Source organism: Myxine glutinosa, chromosome 4 (genome assembly GCF_964187855.1).
Source record: "Myxine glutinosa chromosome 4, kmMyxGlut1.1, whole genome shotgun sequence".
NCBI classification, from domain to species: Eukaryota; Metazoa; Chordata; class Myxini; order Myxiniformes; family Myxinidae; genus Myxine; species Myxine glutinosa.
The window spans coordinates 102,733,253-102,754,393 of NC_136264.1; the positions used below are offsets into that span (position 1 = coordinate 102,733,253).

Below are 21,141 nucleotides of genomic sequence, written 5' to 3' on the forward strand. Positions count from 1 at the left end.
CGAGGTCCGCAAGCAAGATTCCCTGGCCACTATGGCCGGTCTCCAACAGAGGTGCCCTGCCCCAGAACCTGGGGTCCATCAAGTGGTACTTGGCCGCAGAACAGCGGTCCATACAGTGGTACATCAACGCAATGCATGCTGGTTCTGGGAATCTCGGGCGCACAATGGCCACCTCACGCACGCTCCCATCGGCACCCAATGGCGCACAGGTCATGTGGGAGACAAAAGAAAGACAATTGAGCGAGGGGTAAGGTCACAAGGGTACACGTCAATAAGGCAATGCAAGGTGAAATGCGTACGGAGGGCGAAGTGAGAAAGCTCGTCCCTACCGTACGTCACCCCCCTGTCACCTACCCTACCCTTACCCCATATGTACAAAAATCTACCCATTTACAAATTCGTCACTACTGTCACGTCTTCCCCATATTTTCCCTATACCAAATTCGTCACCACAATCCCTCTACCTCAAAATTTGCCATCACCAATTCATCATCAATCCTCATAAGGAGGGAGAGATGGAATTACGCACAATGTCACACCCACGTCATGATGCGTCTCACAATCCAAACATTTGCATCATAAAAAATAATCAAAACATGGCATGGTGTGGAGTACCTGTCACCTCAGGTGAGTGGATGCAGATGGTGCGAGGAGATCCTTCATCCTAACTATTTTCTAAATGACTTTAACACACTTTACACTACCCGGGGTCTCTCCCTGCCAATCCATTGGCCAACTTACACGATGGGTTCTAAAAACCAATTCCCATTGACCAAACTGTGGTGCTTCTCAATTTGGGGTCTCACTGCCCCGATTCATCTCCCGGTGCCCTCGCACAATTTCTGGGCTGCGACGTCTAGCTCTCCCAACAGGTCTACCCACCTGCACACCTCCACCACTGTAGTTGCCACCCGAGCTTACCTAGCTCCTCACCCTAACCTAACTAACTGGGGACAGCCCCTCTCCTGGCTCTGTCACCCCACTCGGTGCCCTCTGGCACTGAGCTACCCGGGTCCGTCCTCCGGATCCTCGGGCCCCATCCACAACAACTACTACCGGCTCCCAGAGCCCACCTGCGGCCTCACCTGGCCGACATCCTCACAGTGGTGGAGTGCCCAAACCAACTACACACACTAACAGGCTACACGCCCAGCCATTTCCACAACACTAATGCACCCATCCACATACCATTCTGCCACCCGCACCACAGATGCCAATATCCAACCACAATTTACCTGTACCCTCTACCTAACACTTACACTACCCGCCCCGGGTATCCGTGATGGGGGTCCACTCTTCCCCCATTCACACCTTCGCACCATCCACTCCACTCCACAATTTCCACCATTCTCACTCCACGACCATCCATTCCACTACTCCAGATATTCCACACTACCATTTATTCCACACAGCCACATACACCTGTTGTTGCACACCTGTGCCCTCACACCTGGTGCCACCTGCACCCTCCTTTCTTCCTGGACCATTTGGTCAACACAACACGCAATCACCACTACTTCCTCATACACTGCTCCACACACCTGTTCAGTTGCACACCTGTGCAATCACACCTGTTCCATTCTCACCTGTTCAATCCTCACACACACGGCATCATCTCAGCTAACTACTCCCCTCTGAAACTTGCGCTTCCCAGTCGTCCCTTTAAACTATTGCGCTCCCACGTCATTATAATCCACACTAATCTACCTGCGTCCCCACTACAGGTATCAGTCACTAACTAAACTTAACGTTACCTAATGTCATTTTCGCTAGATCCCTATCAATATAACCTAACCCACCCGGGCTAGTTTTCACTGCCATACACCCCATAAACTATAGCGCATTTGCCCCACCTGTGAGGGATGGTGGATTTGCCATCCCACCACATCGGGGGTCTCTCACTATCAATTTTGTTCGTCCAGATTCCAACCAATTCAAAAATTTTCCATTTACTGCCAATTCTACCCACCTTTCGAAATTTCGTATCAATTCACTATCACTATCACCATCACCCGTCTACTTATTACATCCCCTCGGTGCGCCAATTCACGTCTACAGCCCGGCTTCGTACAGCCGAGCAATGAACGCGGATTCTTTTGTGCCGGCGGCTGGATGCGTCCCGCACTCGGGGCAGGGGCGGGGGCTTACCCGGGCCGAGATCCCACGCACCACCTCGGCGTGGAGCCATCCAATGTCCCGATCTCGACCTGCCGGCACGTCTCAACAAAACGTGGTCGCCATAACGACCCTTCCTATCCAGCTGCCCGCTCCGCCGAGTGGAGCCCGGCCGCGGCCGTTCCACGCGAGGCCCAGCGTGGATCGCGCACGGCGGTCCTTTCGAACCCGCCGTGGCTCGGATCCCCGCTGGTTCTCGTGGCACGCGAAGCCCGGCACGCACCGAGGGCCCGATTCGGCTATAAGTCGCCCTAACCGCTAAACCGGTTACCGTCGACGCTTCACCTGGACGCTTACATGCATACGCTACCCCTTTCTTGCTCATACATGCAGCTGTTCCCATTCTCCTCGTACCTTTGCTTACACACTTCGGTACACTCATTCCGCTTGCCGACTTGGTCACACACCTGACCACCGAACACCTTGGCACACATTCGTCGCTCGCACACCTCACCAATACACCTCTTCGCGCCCCTTTCTCGGTCACCTCCTTTGTGACAATCACAGGTGTGCTCTCACCCGCACACCCAACCGCGTGCCTCACGACCAACTCAAGTGTGCATCCCCACACACGCTCTACCATTCCAGGTGTGCATCCTTCCATTCCAGGTGTACATCCTCGCTCACCTGTCACAACCAACTCACGCTCCGTTTCACTCTCACTACTCTCACCTCCACTCTTGACAGCGCACTCACCCTTACTCTCGACGGCACACTCTTTCCTCATGCACCCGTCCGTTACACACCTTTCTCGCGCACACCCTCCCGTTACATCCTCTGTAACACTCACCACAGGTGTACACTTCCTCGTTACATCCTCTGTAACACTCACCACAGGTGTACACTCTCTCGTTACATCCTCTGTAACACTCACCACAGGTGTACACTCTCTCGTTACTTCCTCCGTAACACTCACCACAGGTGTACACTCTCTCATTACTTCCTCCGTAACACTCACCACACCGCGCTTCCATGTACCCCCTCGCACACGCGCTTCGACCAACTCACTCTTGACGGCACACTCACTCCTCGGCGTGCACTTTTTCCTCACACACCCCATGGTCGGACATTCTCGCACACCTCTTTTTTCGCACACCTGACCTGTCACACACTTCACCAAGGGCCTTTCACGAACACCCGGATCCAAACCAATCCCCAAGCCGACTGAAGCTTTCCTCACATCATATACATTGCCACTCACCTCCGTACTTCGTCTCCGCACCTCCTCTGCCACCTGCAAACTTTTTATTTGGTTAGTGAGCACCTCATCATGATTTGAACACAGACCTTGTACATATTCCATTACCTCCTCCTGGATTTCTCTCTTAGTTTCTGTCCGTCCCTTCTTAATTTCACTCACCTCTTCTTCCACTTCCTCTAATTTTTGTTTAACCTCTTTTATTTCTCGGTGCGCCCCCTCTATCTCTTCCTCTAACGCCACCTTAACCGTTTCGATGTGCGTCCTCACCTGCCGGTCCTTTGTCTCCATTATCTCTGTCACCTCGTCCACCCTCATTGTCAGTTCCTCCCGTACCATCTGACATTGCCTCTGTGTCGCTATTAATTCGTTTTTAATTTCTTTTTGTGTCGCCTTTAACCCTCCGAGTACTGCAGTGTTCCTTTGAACCTGCTCCACTAACTTAGCTTGTCCCTCTGTCAGCTGTTCCACCTCCTCTGTCAGATCTTCTATTCCCCCTTGTAACTTAGCCGTATTATTCCTCACTTCTTTCTCCATACGCTTCTCCCCTCGCTTTACCTCCTCGCGTAGCCCCGAAACCTCCTCACTTACCCCTCGTCGTATTTCCTCCATCTCTTTTGTAGATGCCACCCTCATCTGTCCCAATTCATCCCTCTGAGCATCCAGTTTGGTTTCTACCCCGATTTTCACCTCCTCTATCTGCTCTCCCATTTGTTTGATTTCTCGGGCGGATTGCTCCCCTATCTCCCGCAATTTGCCTTCCATCCTATTTTCTAACCCCATTAACCCATTTTGCACCTCTTTTATCCCATTGTCTAACCCCTCAAATTTCTTGTCTAATCCCTCACCGGTACCCCTCGCTTCGTCCCTCATTACTCCCAATTGCTCACTCTGAGCATCCATCCGGTTCCCCATTACCCCCATTTGGTTTCCCATTATCCCCATTTGGTTTCCCAACCGCTCACTATCAGCCCTCATTCCCACAATTTGGTCTCCCATTCGTTCCATATAATAAGGGCCCTCATTTGCAACATAAAAAGGTTCGAATCCACCAGGGGCGCTGCCACGGTCGCGGCAAAATTTGGTGCCGCTTCACCCACGTGCGTGAGGACGCCACTTTGCGCGTCTGATACTTCCGCAACCACATTGCTATTTTTCTCCTCCTCCCTATCCTCCACATACATTTCCCCGAGGTCCTGGGTCGATTCCACCCTGTCTATCTCTCCTACCGACATCCGATCGCCTTGATTGTCCATGGCGCGATCTCAAAATTCGGGTTTTGCTTTATAAAACAAAATCAAATTTCGCCGTTATAATTTCGAGCGCGTGAAACGCGCTCTGGATCGAATTCCACTTCCCAACACCAATTGTTACCCTAATGGTACAATTGGTGTTCCAAAATTTGGGCCTAATAAATTTAGTCCCAGGTCCGAATCCAACTCCTCGACACCAAATGTTACTGCCAATTTGTACAATTTGGTGTCCAAAATTTGGTCCAGGGTTCCAAATCCCCACTCCTGACTACCAAATTGTTACTGTACTAACACAATTGGTGTCCAAAATTTGGGCTAAATAAATTTAGTCCCAGGTTCGAATCCCACCTCCTGACTACCAAATGTTACAGACGCGGCTTTTAGATGTTATATTGACCGAGCGGTGGTGTATTTAACCGCGTCCGAACAGTTACTCCCCGATTAAAACCCGATTCCACCCGACGTTGACCAGATCGCCCCACAGATATTCAATCGGGAAATCTCTAAAGCGACCGAAAGAGAATGAAAAAGAAGAAGAAGAAGAATACGGAGGAAGAACAGATTTTATTATACACACACAAGCAATGGATGGAAGAAGCAGTAACACAGCGAATCGTTAACTTACACTATTCATTCTTACTTAACCCCAAGACAATGAGTAGGCCAGGACGTTCACACTTACACAGGGGATATATGCAGGCAGGTAAGGCTTGAGATGGATTGCTTGAGAGGGAGGCAAGGTCGGGAGGCCGCAGTTCGCAATTCCTCGCGGTTTTGGCGGGAAACCCTCCGTCGTGTATCCACTGCGGTAGACGTCACGCGCTGGTTCGGCACACCTGCTCCTCTTCCTGGGGGTGGAGCCGTCTCCCTCCTTTCAGCGCGTCTCTCCAAAGCTGGTTCCCTTGCCGAGTACCTCTCCTCTTTGGCTTGGAGCGTTTCGCATCTCACCGCCTCTTTGCTTATCTCCCAAGGCCTCTCCAAGTCATCTCCTAAAGCAGTCCCTTACAGTCGCTTTTATCACCTCGAGCGAAATCAAGCCGCCGACTCCGAGGGCACGCCTACCGGGTCACTCACCGCGGTGTTGATTGGCTGTTAGGGCTGGTTCACTCCTTCCCTCTTATGACGAGGTGGAGACACGCCTTTCTTCCCCAACCCTACCTCGTGGCCAATGGTGGTTTGAAGAAAACCGGCCAAAATGCGGAAGGCAATTGGAAGGGAGGTTTTGGGGAAATTGGAAGGGCCTACGCTTATTTTGTTTGATACAATGCAAAGTCAATCTAGTGGGAAACACATATTTAGCCTACATGGAATAAGGAAATACACTATTTAAAAGATATATCGTGACCTGCGTGTAAGTTTCATGGAATTAACTGGTACGCCGACTGCGACCATTATTTACATTAACAGGGTGTTACCGTACTTTTGTAACGTTCACATTGTAACGTTTCCATATTCGTTACAGTATCATAAGCTCCTATATATAATTTCTGCAAAAGTATAAGAAGCTCCAATATAATTTCAGGGACTTCCTGCAGTTTCAGTTTTCTTTCCAACTTTTCTTTTTTATCAACATAGAGTAACCAATCACAAATGGAGATAATTATATAATGCTGAAATTAGAGAAGTTCATGCAGTTTGTAAGAAGTTGATGATCATGCACTGATGTTATAACATTATAGTCGGATTGCGAATTTGTACAATCTCATTATGTGGCTACACTACAAGAGTAATCAAGTACTGTTGTAACCAGTGAAATGTTTGTGGAAGCTTGAAGCAACGATTGATGAATTGTAAATGAGGCAGTGATGTAGGGATTGTTATGTGACGGCAACGCTGTTGTCGACTCTCTAAACCAACATCATCCCTGTCTTGTTGAGGACCTTTTTTAGACTGAAGTTTGTCATCCCCACATTGCCTTTTTAATTTAGCATAAATTGTTTATTAACTTGTGGAGAATAATCATGAGTGGGAAGATTTATTGGAGAGGACGAACCCACAAACCACTGCACAACTTCCCGATTCAGTATCAGAGTTTTCAAGTTTAAATATCTCTCCAGTTATAAAAGCAAATCTTGAGGTTTCTCCTTTATGATCTTTTCTTTGTTTTCCAGGTCCCCCCAAAGGGGGTGCACCGTTCCCGGAGGTACTGCAATACCGGGTCGATACGTGGAGCGGACGGAGCAAGCCCCTAATCAAACTCCCGATACCAAAAATCCATTTAATAGACTAGTCCCGCATTGCGGAACATATCAGCTATTAAACTGATAAGAACAGATTTATTAAAAAATTTAAAAATCAAAACACAACGTTTAAAAAATTTAAAATTTCCCCCACAAAAGGGGTAAACAAATAAAAAAGAGAAAGGGGACCCCGGAAATTTCCAGAAGATCATCCAGGGTCCAATAAGGGGCACAAAGCCAGAATATGTATGTTTAAATAATCAATAAAAATTTCCCCCACAAATGGGGGAATCAAATGTAAAATAAAAGGAGAAAGGAACCCCGGAAACTTCCGAAACATCATCCAGGGTCCAATAAAAGGCCCCAAGCCAGGTTTAAAAATCACAGGACCAATCTATTATAGACACTCGCTCCTCGACATTTTGGCCACACAGTAAACAAAAAAAAAGGACTCATGTGATTAAAAACGACACAATTAAAACAAACATCAACAAATACAAGACAAGACAAGACAAGACAATCAGGCTCCCTCGGCATACTGACGGTGGCCCGACATATGTTCAATATATATATGTGAAGAATCAGCTCTTCGTTTGGTGAAGAAGTCCACAAATAGCCTGAAAATGACGCAGTTTTTTATTAAAGCCAACTTATACAGATCCGGAGGAGACCGACGTCTACAGCAAGCTACAGCAAGAACATGCCAAGTCAAGCCTTCCTGAAAACGCATTGATTCTCATTCACTTATATACGAATACGATTATCAGAAAATCTCCGAGAGAACGAAGCGACTGGCGAGAGTCCCTCCCACCGTTATCATTCGGGGGAGTCAGCCCTTCCTTATCATTTGGACCAAATGTTTCTCTGGGCTCCGAGAAAACAGAAATGTAACTCACAAAGAGGAGAGTGTATGCTTAGCCAAACAAACCCATATATTTTATGGGTTTGTGTACATGAGTAATCCAAAGCATGTTTATACAGAGTCATGCGTTGCTGTGATTAAAACAAAATATATATGGTTAACGATAGGTTCATGTCATTCTACTAGCATTACGCAAAAACAAGCGCATGTGGGCGTGGTTTTACGACCAGCCTCGAAAAAAGCACACGTATACAATTGTCCAGCATGACCTCATTTTAAGCCTTTCCTCATCCAAAACTAAAACGAAGCAAAAACCCTTTATTAACTTTATGAAATTAGCATTTTTAAACATCATATAAATCATAACACATTAGCAACCAACGTCTATAACTGAACTTTAGGCAATAACAAATCTACTACTTGACATTCCTTCCTCTTGTCTCGTCGAGACAAAGTATCTTAAGAGACAACGTGCCACATTGGGCTTTATTGAAAAATAATTGTGTAATGCGGGTATTGAAAAAATAATTGTGTAATGCGGGTATCTCCCAAGGGCATATCGTGCGCCCAAAGCGCCTCGCCCGTGCATTTGGCGAACGTGTCGTGTGGTGCGTGCTCGGAGCCTGAGGGCTCAGAACATGAAAGTCCATTAACGTTTCGGATCCACAACGAAGGCGTCTGGTCCAGATGAGGTTCTGCTCCGCCAGAGGGCCCGTCACCTCCCCTGCGGAACTTGCTCCCCCCACCCTTTGCAGACTCAGTCCTTGCAGATCTTCGAAGTTAATCAACGATCATGCCCATGAGGTCCCTCACGTGCTGCTGTTCTGGGGAATACATAATATTGTCAGTATCTTGTGTCTCAATTTCCTGGTCAGGGTACAGAGCGTAAAAATCCGATTCACTTGAAGCATTTGAACTTAATACATATGAAGCAAAGAGAGGAACTTCCTTTTATGTCAAAGTCTCCCTTGGGCGCCTGGTCGGCTTGCGGGTCTAGGATATCCACGTCGGGTCCCTCGACCGCCAGACCCAGCGTCGCAATCAGATCCATAGTTGGGTTTAAAAGGGGGCGTGCAGCTGTCAGCTTGTAATACATAAGCAGCGTTAGCCAGTACACGCAAGGGGTTTATAGCACAAGTATCACAGTCATCACATACACCGTTACAGGCAGCAGCCAGTTCCCACATGGGATCCACACAAGTATCACAGTTGCCACAAAATTCAATGCAATTTTCTGGAGCGCCGGTCGCAACTGCCTTGTTGAAGGACCCGTTCAGGTCGACGGCCTCAGTGGTCAGAGCCATAGTCGTTGTCGGCGGCTTTTTCACTTTCCATCCTGTAAAATACTTTCTCATACAGAGGAGGACTAGAGATTTCATTAGTGCCCCCCAAATTACTACCCCGATTATCACAGCCAGTGCGGTCAATAACCACTTCACTATGGTGCCCGTCCATCCCTGGAACCAGTCAGTGAGCCAGCTAAATGTATAAGAATTTTCGCGCGCGATCCGATCGATCGTCAGGGCGTGGCTAGTTTCCCTTAGTCTCACTATTGCGGCTGACACTCCTTCAGATGGATCGGGTATGTAAGTGCAACATTTTCCCTCTATAATTCCGCATACCCCTCCTTTCTCTGCCAGGAGCATGTCCAAAGCCACCCGATTCTGCATCACCATTGTACGCATGTGAATTACCGTGTCCAATAGTATGTCATGAGCCGTAGCGGTGTCGTTTGCCACCTTTTCTAGGGTCAAAGCCAATTTGTCTATTCGGAAACTATCCATGACTGTGCCCGCTCCTGGGAAGAAGAAACCAAACACCTTTTCCCATAGACTCCCGTGTAGTTTAGTGGTTCCATCTTCATTCATGACTGACCTCTTATTACGCCTGTCCAAGGACTTTGGGTCTAGCTCATCCAGTATCTCAACGTCAGGAAGGACTGAACCCAGATAACATGTGCCCCCCCAATTATTTGGTAAATAGGGGTAAGCCTTGTCGCCGCATATAAACATTGTCCCATGGGGTGGGACCAGGTGGGTGGATAAGCACTGGAGTCCCTTTACCACCCCATTAATCCTACTAACCCCCCTAGAGAATGTTATAGCCGTTATGTTGTGGTTGTGTTTATCTTGCAGTACTATTCGTAATGTAATCCCCGAGCTCCCTTGTCCCAGCTTCCCGGGGAGAGTGTAGGCGCATTCTGATTCTCCCATACGCAAGTGGCCGGAACCCTGGAGGCAGACCTTCCCTTTCTGTGGTTTGACCCAGACGGGGGCAGGCCTCTCGGCCACATGGGCAATCATTGACGGGCGATAATTAAATTGTCGATTGCAACTCTTGCCGTTGTCAACCCCTTCTCTTTCCAGCGTGGTGACTAAACATGGGGAATCGATAGGTTGTGAGCAGAGGTCATTGAGGGACAGAGGTAGCACTATCATGTGTATTCCTGTGGTGCCTGCTTGGGGAAAGCGCATGCACGACCAGCAGTGTGTCCTATTTTGAATTGTTGCCACTTCCCTGGCCACTTTCCAATATGTGTTTTCACCCTTCTTTGGGGCCTTATTCTGGGGTTGTGGCGTGAGTATGTATTCGATGCATGGTATGTAGTTCTTTTCGCCACCGGCCGTGCCAGGGGTCCAGACGCTGCACCGGACCTGCATGGTCATGTCTTTCCCTAGGCGTGTGCGTGTTTGTAGCTTAAAATCAGGGGTTCCCCATTGGTATCCTGGTTGGGCCAAGGTCTTAATGCTAGCTTGCCCGTCTTCCCGGAACTCTCGTTGCTTTTGTAGTATCATGCCAACGCGTCCAGGCCCTGCCGACAGTGCTAGCCAATTTATGTTCACCCAATTTGTGTGCAGGGCTTTCTGTTCGAAACATGGTAGTGATACTCTTTGTCCCCATGTTACGGTGAGGTGTCGGGTTTCGTTTTCGCATCTATTGGAATCGGAGTTTCCCCTAGCTGCTGTCGCTATCAATAGTATTGTACCTATGATTAGGCCCATCCTTACTGTGGTTGCTGTGGTGTAGTGTCTGGTGCTTGTATGGCCAACTTACAGTGCGTGGCGTGGATCCACGAAGTCTTGCCCTCGCAAAAGACTGCCGTTGGTGTAGTCAGCAACACCTGGACTGGTCCCTTCCACCTTGGTTCCAAGGCGTTCTTGCAGGTGAAGTGCTCCACGAACACCTGGTCTTTTTCCTCTGGTGGAACACCTGGTCCACAAGTCTCCTGGGAGCGCCTGGTCTACAGGTCTCCAATTCATAGATTCAATTCATTCAATTCATAGTTTCATAGAACACCTTTTCTCCAATTTCCTAATCCACTTTTTTCAAGTGGATCCAATTTTATCCAATATTCAATTTTTAAATTCAATCCCATTTAATCCAGTCCAATTCAAATTAAATTCAATCCTTCTCTCAGCATCCCATTACCTGTTTCCAACATCAATAAAAATAAAATTATAAAATTAATAAAAAATCAATCATCTCAACTCTCAAATCGAATCAAAAAATAAAAATAAACGAAAATTACTTCAGCGAGAGTTTCAACTAGAATTAACACAAACAAACCACCATTAACCTCCATTAACCTCCCCCTATTATTTATTTATTTTCACGAATAAACAAATAATAGAAATAACCTGGTCTACTTCCAATTTCAATTCTGGTCAGTTCTGGTGTCTGGTCACACACAATGTTTTCCTCACCCACTGTGATTCGCTCAAAATAGATTCTCACTGTTATGTCTGAAATTCGTCTCATGAAAACCCATTCAAGAGTCCGGTGTGACAGACAGCCAAACACATAGACACGCCGAAGACCCCAGGGTACCCATCAAACTAGCTTGTCCGCAGATCCACAACACAGCGAAACATGTAACTTTACTAAAATAATCACTTACTCATAACTAATACTCATAATAACTCATAATTACTTATGTAATTACTCATACCAATACTTACTTAAAATAATGTAATATCCCAATCTTCACCCCCTATGCAAATCGAAGCACCCCGGACAACCCACAACCAATATCAACCACTGTAGCCGTCTTCCCCTCCAGGCAGCCACACACAGCCACATACATCTCCACCCACGTCACACAAGACAACAGCCAACCAGTGTGTCCACCACACAGAAACCTTTGGCAATGCAACAACCGAACTCCCAGACAACCAACAACGAAACCCAATCCATCTCCATGGCTCATCAAGCAGTTCCAACTTAATCCAGCTTCACATACCGATTTCCCCAAAAACTCGTGAAACTTCACCCCCATTCTGGAAAACCCTGGACTAAACCCTGACACCCTAAATAACTTCAGACCCATCTCCAACCTACCCTTTCTGTCAAAAGTTTTGGAACGTGCTGTGGCCACTCAACTCAAACATCACCACTCTGCCAATAACCTGTATGAAACATCCCAATCCGGATTCTGCTCCAGCCACAGTACTGAAACTGCTCTCCTCAAAATCACCAGCGACCTTTTCTCTCCTCTGATGCCGGCAACCTCAACATTTTCATCCTCCTCACCTCAACGCCTCCTTTGACATCATCAATCACGCCATCCTCCTCACCCTGTTTAGACCAGCTTGTGCCTATTAAACCCAAATCAGTTCACTCCCAAGCTTCACATGGACCACCTACTACTCTCAAATTATCCACTCTGGCTCCGGAATCCCAAAAGCACTCTTCTCTACAATAAACAAACTAAATAAACAAACTTTACAACGTGAACAAACTCCTCAGCGCCCTGGATACCGCCACCTGTCATTCAGAGTAGACAACAGCATCTCCTTTCTGGCTTTCAGCATCTCCTTTCTCCTTTCTGGCATCCAAATGAAATTCTGGCTTCAAATCAACTTCCTCGAACTTAACTATGATAAATCTAAATTAATCTTCGTTTGCCCACAACCACTCACCAAATTCACCCATAACTTTGCCCCCAACATCGATGGTCATTTGAACACAAATTGAACAAAATTAATCGAACAAAACACTTCCATTAACTCGACATTCTTTTCACAGCACAAAGTTCACTTGAACATCTTTTTCCTGGATACTCCCTCTTTATTTTTATACCATACCATGCTTCTCCATGGAATAGTCCACCACTCATATAAATAATCATAAGAGTTCTGCGAAACATCTCCATCTTTAAAACTTAGCCAACCAATTTTAAACCACATGTTTTCCCCCCAAAAAACAAGTCACATTCTTTGTATATTGCCAACATTGTTCATCGTTTAAGTATCATCCAGAACTAAATTTTTTTTTATAAACCATCAACTTGTAGATGCATTTATTTATATCCCATTAACCCAAGAACTCTCAATTGCTTGGTTATATTTTAGTAATGTCATATATCCATATTTCTTTTCCAAAATGTTCCTGATATACACATTAATCCCATCTGTCTTTGTTTCCAGATCAACTCAAATCAGGAAATCAACACAAATCCTTATTACCTCCAATCAATTCAAAATTAAATCAACAATTCAAAACCAGATCGGATCAGCGATCAGAAATCACTTTTCCAATCAACACATTCCAAGCAACAATTCATTCAAAGACCAAGCTTAAAAACACAACTCTCATCTTACTGTGACAAATAAGCAACCAACCTACTTCACACTAAAACAAATAACTTTTCATCACCCCTTTCTTCTCCACCGCCTCTTACACTTAAACAGATCATAATTACTCACTCATACACTGTTGCCCATCACCCAGTTGCCCCAGACCCAAACACAGGTTTGAAATCCCAGTAGGTTGTTCTTCAATCCCAACCATCATGTGATCCCAACATCTCTCCATTTATTTCGTTCCTCATGGGGTTGGTGTTTTATGGCCTTTACCTCTTACCCAATCACACTGCACATTATTCCCCGTCCTTGATGGATAATTTTACATCCAGATGGGCACAGCATCCCATTTTTGGCGACCCAGCCCTAAAACAAGCCCCTGGACTCCTTGCAGGCTGGACCAAAACCCCCGGACGAAGTTGCATCCCAGTACTGACTCTGCTGCCTTCTTGCAAACGACTTCAACTCCATGAATTTTACATGTTTCGTGAACGGAACAAAGCACTCTGTAATTGTCAGATTGAAACTGCCCCAAACCCGTCCATATAAACTCCATTGTTGTCCTGTCCATCTCTCTGTGTTACATTTACATTTTGTGACTCACAGCTCCTGCCTCCATGGAACAATGACGCCTGAGCACTCAATTAGCCCTCCCAGTACCAAAGACTTACAATCAGACCGACAGACAGACAAATAACAGAGGCATGTCGCCAGCCCCAGCACAGGACATCACCTTTCCGGGCAGGCACAATATAATCCACAGCATCGAAATGCCAATTTCTATCCGGAGCCTCGCAAAGCCAAAATCCATGCATGCGTGCTCCATCATGCAACCCGATCTGTACTCGGTGCGCCCGGCGCCCCCTATAATCAGTGAGTTATAATAACCACAATATCTCTGGCACCCAACTCGTGATACCACAATTTAATCCACGTTACTTGCATCTCTTCATCCTCACAAATGTCCTCCATTTAACGTGACTCAAATCCATCTCAAATCCCCACCGCTCGGCCCGGTTAAATTAAATTCCAAGCGTACTGTACCTGACGCGTCCACAACAACAAAAAACTCGATATTCTCTGTCCACTAATTATGTACATGATTTTGGTTTTACCCACAATATAATGTCCCGATATTCTCCAGATTTAAGTCCTATATATCCTGTCGTTAAAGCAACACCCTGTAGACTGACTCCGCCTGTCGTTCTTCCAAGGTTAGTGAATTACCTCTGACCTTTCCCTTGCATATCTCGAACAAAGGTCAACTAAACTTTAAAAGGTCAAACTTCGAATTGGGGTAACCAGCGCTTTATTTTTCCGCAAATAATACAAGTCCGGCGTCATTCCCTGCAAGAACCACATCCAGACAGACAAATGACCCTTATTGAGGCTCTACATCGCAAAATGCTAGCTCCTACGAATCCAACAACCGTCACAATCCGTCCAGGAACTTCCGTACGAGGCGTGCTTCACAATGCAGCACCTCTCTACCTGGTGCACCTTTCGCACATCCCTCCTCGTTCGCACAACGCTTCATCAACACACCTCCTCGCGCCCACACCTTGGCACAAGCCACACCACATACCGACAGTTGAAACCTCAACCGTCCTCCTTCCTCGGATCAGCGTTCTGTTGAAACGTGACATTTCTGCTCAAATTATTGAATTTCCAATTTTAATAACTTAACCTTACCAGCATACTAAATCTGTGTCCGCATCGATCAACACAAATGCATCGATGCATCTTCCAGCCGCCACTCCGCACTGTACCTTACTGTATGAACAAGACTTCCTGTTGGAACTTGGCTCCGGAAATTAATTACTCTGTCTTGAAATCGTTTATTTTAGCCATCTTAAATAAATCCATCCATCTATCCATCTTATAAATCCATCTTAAATAAAAATCCATCTTATAAGTAACGTATTCGTCCTGTGACATTGCCTGGCATATATGTCGCAGCCGGCCACTATTCCGACATGGCTCGTCTGACATGAACGTCCGACATCCAGCAAAGTCGAAATGACCCACAATGCATTTGGGCACACATCCTCCTCTGAGAGTGGGCGAGTTATCGCCAGCACTCTGAGCAAATCTCATACAGCACACCCGTGACTCGCGGCTCGCTCGGCTCCTGTCTGAACACCCAATATCCCTCTACCCAAACTTCCACGGAGCCGCACGGCGGAAACACAGGTTTGTACCACACTTTAGTTAAACGAACATTGCCAGGATTCTCGGATAGACGTTTAATTTCACAACACACATGACAAAAATCCGATTTAAATTCAGAGATCGCCGATCGACCTGGCACAACCATCTCAACGCGACGACGCCACGCCGCCCCCCGTCTTGGCGCGCACCCTCGTGCCTCCACACGAATCCCAACACTCCCTGCACGCCGCTCTATTCGCGTTCGCGGCGGGGTTTACCTTACGTTGGGACATGCAGTCGGCTGTCATAACAAAGTGCGAAAAGCTGTCATAACAAATCTGCGACCTGACATGTAGTGAGTTGTCAGAACATTGAGCTGTCAGAACTCATCCCTAGCTCGTAAACATCGCAAAAAAACAGGATCTCCGACGCTTGACCTCTCTGACCCAAAATGCACTATATGACACCAATTCCAAAGGTGAGCTGCCTCAGCGATACATCCCACACATACAATCCACAATATCTGCCATTGAATGAACTCTTCGATTCAAGTAAAACACACATATTGATTCGAATTCTGAATTTAGCGAAAAAAAACAGCCCATCCTGCAACCATCTCCAAGAAACCCGCTTCATATCAACAGTAGGTCGACAAGGGCACTCCGAGTGCTTTCCTGACCCGATTTATATCAATTCGCTTCCCAAACAACTCCCAAACAGATGAAAATCCGGACTCAGTTCAGGACCTCGCCTGTTCTCTCGGATAGACGCTAAAATGGACATTCCCGGCCTGAATTTCCCGCACGTCGAGCAGATCACTTACAAAGCTTCACACCGAAACCCTCTGCTTTGCATATGTCATACAGACAAATACGTTGGCTAGATACACACGTCAATTAACATCCCAATATACATTCATTCCTCATTCATATACTCATAGAAGTCTCCCAGACTTCGCGCGAAACTCAGATCGACTCAAATCATGCCTTTCTCCAGCCACTCCCAAACAATCTTTGCTCATTCATGTTACGTCTCTCATTCAAGGAAAAGGATTTTTGGGACTGGTTGGACGGGGGGTGGGTTGAGGTGAAAAAAGGGAAGGCAGGGCGGGGTGTTGGGGTGTTGCCTAGAGCCCTGGGACTGAGCTCAGGTCTTGGGGGGGGTGGGGGGTGTTGCCTAGAGCCCCGGGACTGAGCTCAGGTCTTGGGGGGTTGGGGGGTCTTGGTCTGGTATCTGGTCCAGCGGCATCACTCGCTGTTTTACTTGTTTAACTGCTTACTTAATTGTCCTCTGTCCTGTAGCTTCAATAACTATAGCTACAATGCTTAAAATTTCAATATTTCAAAAACCATTCCTGTCCTTCTCACCCTGTGGCCACCTGGCCCATTTCCTGTGAGCTTATTTATTTTCTCTTGTCCACCAGGTCCTGGCCTGTTTCTATCTGGACCTCTGTTGCTTTGGCCTTCTATCTAAGTTTAGCCACAGCCCTTCGTTCCCTGGCATGCAATGGCATACCCCATCTTGTCTCTGGGCTGTTCCTTCCTGGAAAAATCTTGGCCACCTGGCTTCAGCCTATATGGCTGTCCGACCTCATTTTCCCCTCCTGGTGCTAACTGTAACTTTAAGCTTACTGTTAAGTCCTTCCTGGTTTATCCTTACTTGTTTATCCTGGCTTTAACAAAACCACGTCATTCTGAGGCCTAAATGAGCCTTTACTTACAATTTCTGTTCGAGTGCAGACAGCGCGGAAGACAAGGAGACTGAACCCGCGCGAGGGAGGAAGGTACGAATTTGGAATAATAGCCCTCTGATATAAAACAACTCCCACCTTTAATCAAATCAACGTGCCGGCGCCGGCCTCAGGTCAGCCTTCCTCCTGTCCCTCGGGCTCCGTTTCCCGTCCTCCGCGTCTGTTGACACCCCACTCCTGGTACCATTTGTGAAGAATCAGCTCTTCGTTTGGTGAAGAAGTCCACAAATAGCCTGAAAATGACGCAGTTTTTTATTAAAGCCAACTTATACAGATCCGGAGGAGACCGACGTCTACAGCAAGCTACAGCAAGAACATGCCAAGTCAAGCCTTCCTGAAAACGCATTGATTCTCATTCACTTATATACGAATACGATTATCAGAAAATCTCCGAGAGAACGAAGCGACTGGCGAGAGTCCCTCCCACCGTTATCATTCGGGGGAGTCAGCCCTTCCTTATCATTTGGACCAAATGTTTCTCTGGGCTCCGAGAAAACAGAAATGTAACTCACAAAGAGGAGAGTGTATGCTTAGCCAAACAAACCCATATATTTTATGGGTTTGTGTACATGAGTAATCCAAAGCATGTTTATACAGAGTCATGCGTTGCTGTGATTAAAACAAAATATATATGGTTAACGATAGGTTCATGTCATTCTACTAGCATTACGCAAAAACAAGCGCATGTGGGCGTGGTTTTACGACCAGCCTCGAAAAAAGCACACGTATACAATTGTCCAGCATGACCTCATTTTAAGCCTTTCCTCATCCAAAACTAAAACGAAGCAAAAACCCTTTATTAACTTTATGAAATTAGCATTTTTAAACATCATATAAATCATAACACATTAGCAACCAACGTCTATAACTGAACTTTAGGCAATAACAAATCTACTACTTGACATATACACAAAGAATTAAGTTAAGCACCCCCCCCCCCGTTTTTTTACAACCTCGCACATTACAAGTTTGTTGTCGTCAAAACAGTGTAATATACCCATGTTATTGCTATATTTTCTGGAGAAGTGATATTATGGTCACATAAAAACATAACAATCATGCCGTTTTCAATATTTTATTCTGAATAATTTAAGGTGAAATTTTTTGGGAATTTTAGGCATATTTTCACCTCAATTTAAGTATGGAGCTATAGGTCCATCACGGACAGTGTGGATGACGTTTATGTTTTCTAACGTACAGTCATTGTTCTGAGAAGACCTCTAGCGATCTTTGCGTCAATAACGTGTGTAGGACCCACGTGATCGGATCACTGACTCAACCAATCACTTTTTTTCACTTTGATCACTCAATTTCATCAATGGATAATTGCTAATGTCATACCAATCATTATTTGATCTCACATACCTTAGAATATATGCCAATGTATACATATACACAAAGAATATATATTAGGGGGTGCTTACCTTAATTCGTTGTGTAGGGGTGCTTAACTTAATTCTTTGTGTATATATCTCGCGATCCCTTAATTGCGTCAATACAACACAATCTTCTCATCAGTCTGCGGTAAGGTCGTGAAATCCCCAGACGATTCAGGGCAGACTCATTGCCTGCGAACCACGACCCCAACGCCCCGACCACAAACCCACACACCTGGACGTCCTTGCCCTCCGCTGCCAATGCTCGGCGCAACTCTGAATATTTTTCTTGTTTGGCCGTTGCACAGGCAGTGAGGGAATCAGGGCCATTGTCAAAGGGGACAGCCACATCCACAATGGTGATCTTGTTTCCCTCCACCACAGTGATATCAGGTCTTTCACGTGGGGAGGGATCACCACTCACCAGGGACGTGTTGGTCAACAAAGACTTCCCCATGACAAATGGCCTTGACCAGGCGGTTCTGGATCATGTTGTGCCGGCGACGGATGGGCATCATGCTCGGGAGACAGTGGTCCACAATGTGTGCAAATCCACAGTTGTAAAAGCAAATCTTGAGGTTTCTCCTTTATGATCTTTTCTTTGTTTTCCAGGTCCCCCCAAAGGGGGTGCACCGTTCCCGGAGGTACTGCAATACCGGGTCGATACGTGGAGCGGACGGAGCAAGCCCCTAATCCAACTCCCGATACCAAAAATCCATTTAATAGACTAGTCCCGCATTGCGGAACATATCAGCTATTAAACTGATAAGAACAGATACTACGACGATTTTTTATTAAAATGAAAACCAGCAAACAAGTGTCAACCATCAAAGCAAGTCACAATTGCTCAATTGAAGATCCTCCACAACAATTACAACATATTCCGTAAATCCACATAAAGAAACATCTCTCTCTTAAACAAGGCAAGAACATAATTCATAGAAAAATGATGCATCCCATAACATGCTGAGACCCTCGCCTTCCACAAGGCCATTTTCAAACAATTCAATATTCTCCAGAACACGATTTGTTTCGGTTTACATTGATTGCCAAACGGACCGTACAAAATCATTTCCCAACTTAAAGTAAACTTAACCTTTAACTTGCACAAAAACTTACACAAAACCTCATTCCAAACTAAGGAAGCAAAAACACAATCCCACCAAAAATGCCGAACTGACTCCGATTCTTGACATCCAATATATGGGCATTTATTGGTGGAGACATGACCTCGTACTGCTTGCACAGCCCTACATGGCAACAATTGGCACACAGATAACCAGGCAAGGTCACTTTGAGCTCCAGTAAGGGCCTGGGACGAAACATTCCGCCACACCGCCAAAGTTCTTTCCCTTTGAAGACCACCTATCGGTAACACCTCTTGTACTTTCTTCTCCTTCATCAAGTTACGAAAACTCCACTCAAAATCATCCCCAAAACTACCCTCCCGAACAAATTCTTTCAATACCGAATAGGGATACTTGGGATTCCAATCATATGGTCTACCCAAACCCACACGCTTCCCCCGAACCCTGTTCAACTCAGGCAGAATATAATACCCAACGGCTGCAGAGAAAAGGTCTGATGCCTTCCCCGCCATCGTCATGTGCAGTGCCACGAAGGCTGCTCTTAAACTAGCTACCAAGTCTGGGCCGCCCCTTCCCCCTTCCAGTTGTCCGACACCTAGCCGGTGCTGAGAAGGCCGATAAAACCATGGCTTACACATAAACTGAAAAACCAAACTCCTTAACCTTGCAGCAATTCTTTCTGCTGGAGGGAACACCTCTGCTAAAAACCGAAGCAAAGGAAAAATCTGCCCTTTAACAACAGTGCCCCTCTCCACTGACGAGAGGGTTCTCTGCCCCCATTCACTCAACAAATTTTTAACCAAACTTAGTTTTTCTTCCCAATTCTTTGCTATACTGCTGCCGGTCCCCAGCCACACTCCCAGCACTTGGAGGCAACCCTCCACGACCCGAAATCTTTGCAAGAGGGCCTCCTCCCATGACCCCCCTCCCACCACCAACAAATTTGATTTATCAAAATTCACATGCAGTCCACTGGAACTTGCAAAGTCCTCGCACACCCGCATAATCTCCTCCAGTTCCCCACTCTGAGCAACACAAACTACCACATCGTCCATATAAGCTAAACATGGGACCCTAGAACCCCCCGAACCTGGCACCAATACCCCGCTAACGCGCAAAGAAAACCTATATAGCAAGGGATCCAACGCAAGAACAAACAACAAGGGGGATAATGGACATCCCTGTCGAACCCCCCGGGAAATCGCAAACGGCCGCGATAACCGCCCATTCACCTTCACTCGCCCAACTGAAGTGGTATACAGTGTTTTGATCAACTTGACCACAGACTCTCCAAAACCCCATTCTGCTAGAATGGAGAACAAATATTCCCTGGATAAAGTGTCATACGCCTTCGCAAAGTCCAAGCTTAAAAACCCTGCTGAACGTCCCCTGATTTCCACCGACGTAATCAAATCCCGAAGGAGAAGCAACACGTCCGTAGTCCTTCGCCCTTTGACTCCACATCTCTGGAACCCACCCAACCGATCTCCTAAAGCTACCTGAAGCCTCCCCAGCAAAACCTTCGC

General features: G+C 46.5%; 1 non-coding gene and 1 pseudogene across 1 annotated transcript; both read right to left on the reverse strand.

Moving 5' to 3' along the window:
- Positions 1 to 6,747: 6,747 nt before the first annotated feature.
- LOC144891902 (U2 spliceosomal RNA) lies at positions 6,748 to 6,926 on the reverse strand (annotated as a pseudogene).
- A 12,223-nt stretch (positions 6,927 to 19,149) lies between these two features.
- LOC144891888 (U2 spliceosomal RNA) lies at positions 19,150 to 19,338 on the reverse strand. The gene has a single exon (XR_013623298.1). It is a non-coding gene; the product is annotated as a U2 spliceosomal RNA (small nuclear RNA).
- Between the last annotated feature and the right edge of the window lie 1,803 nt (positions 19,339 to 21,141).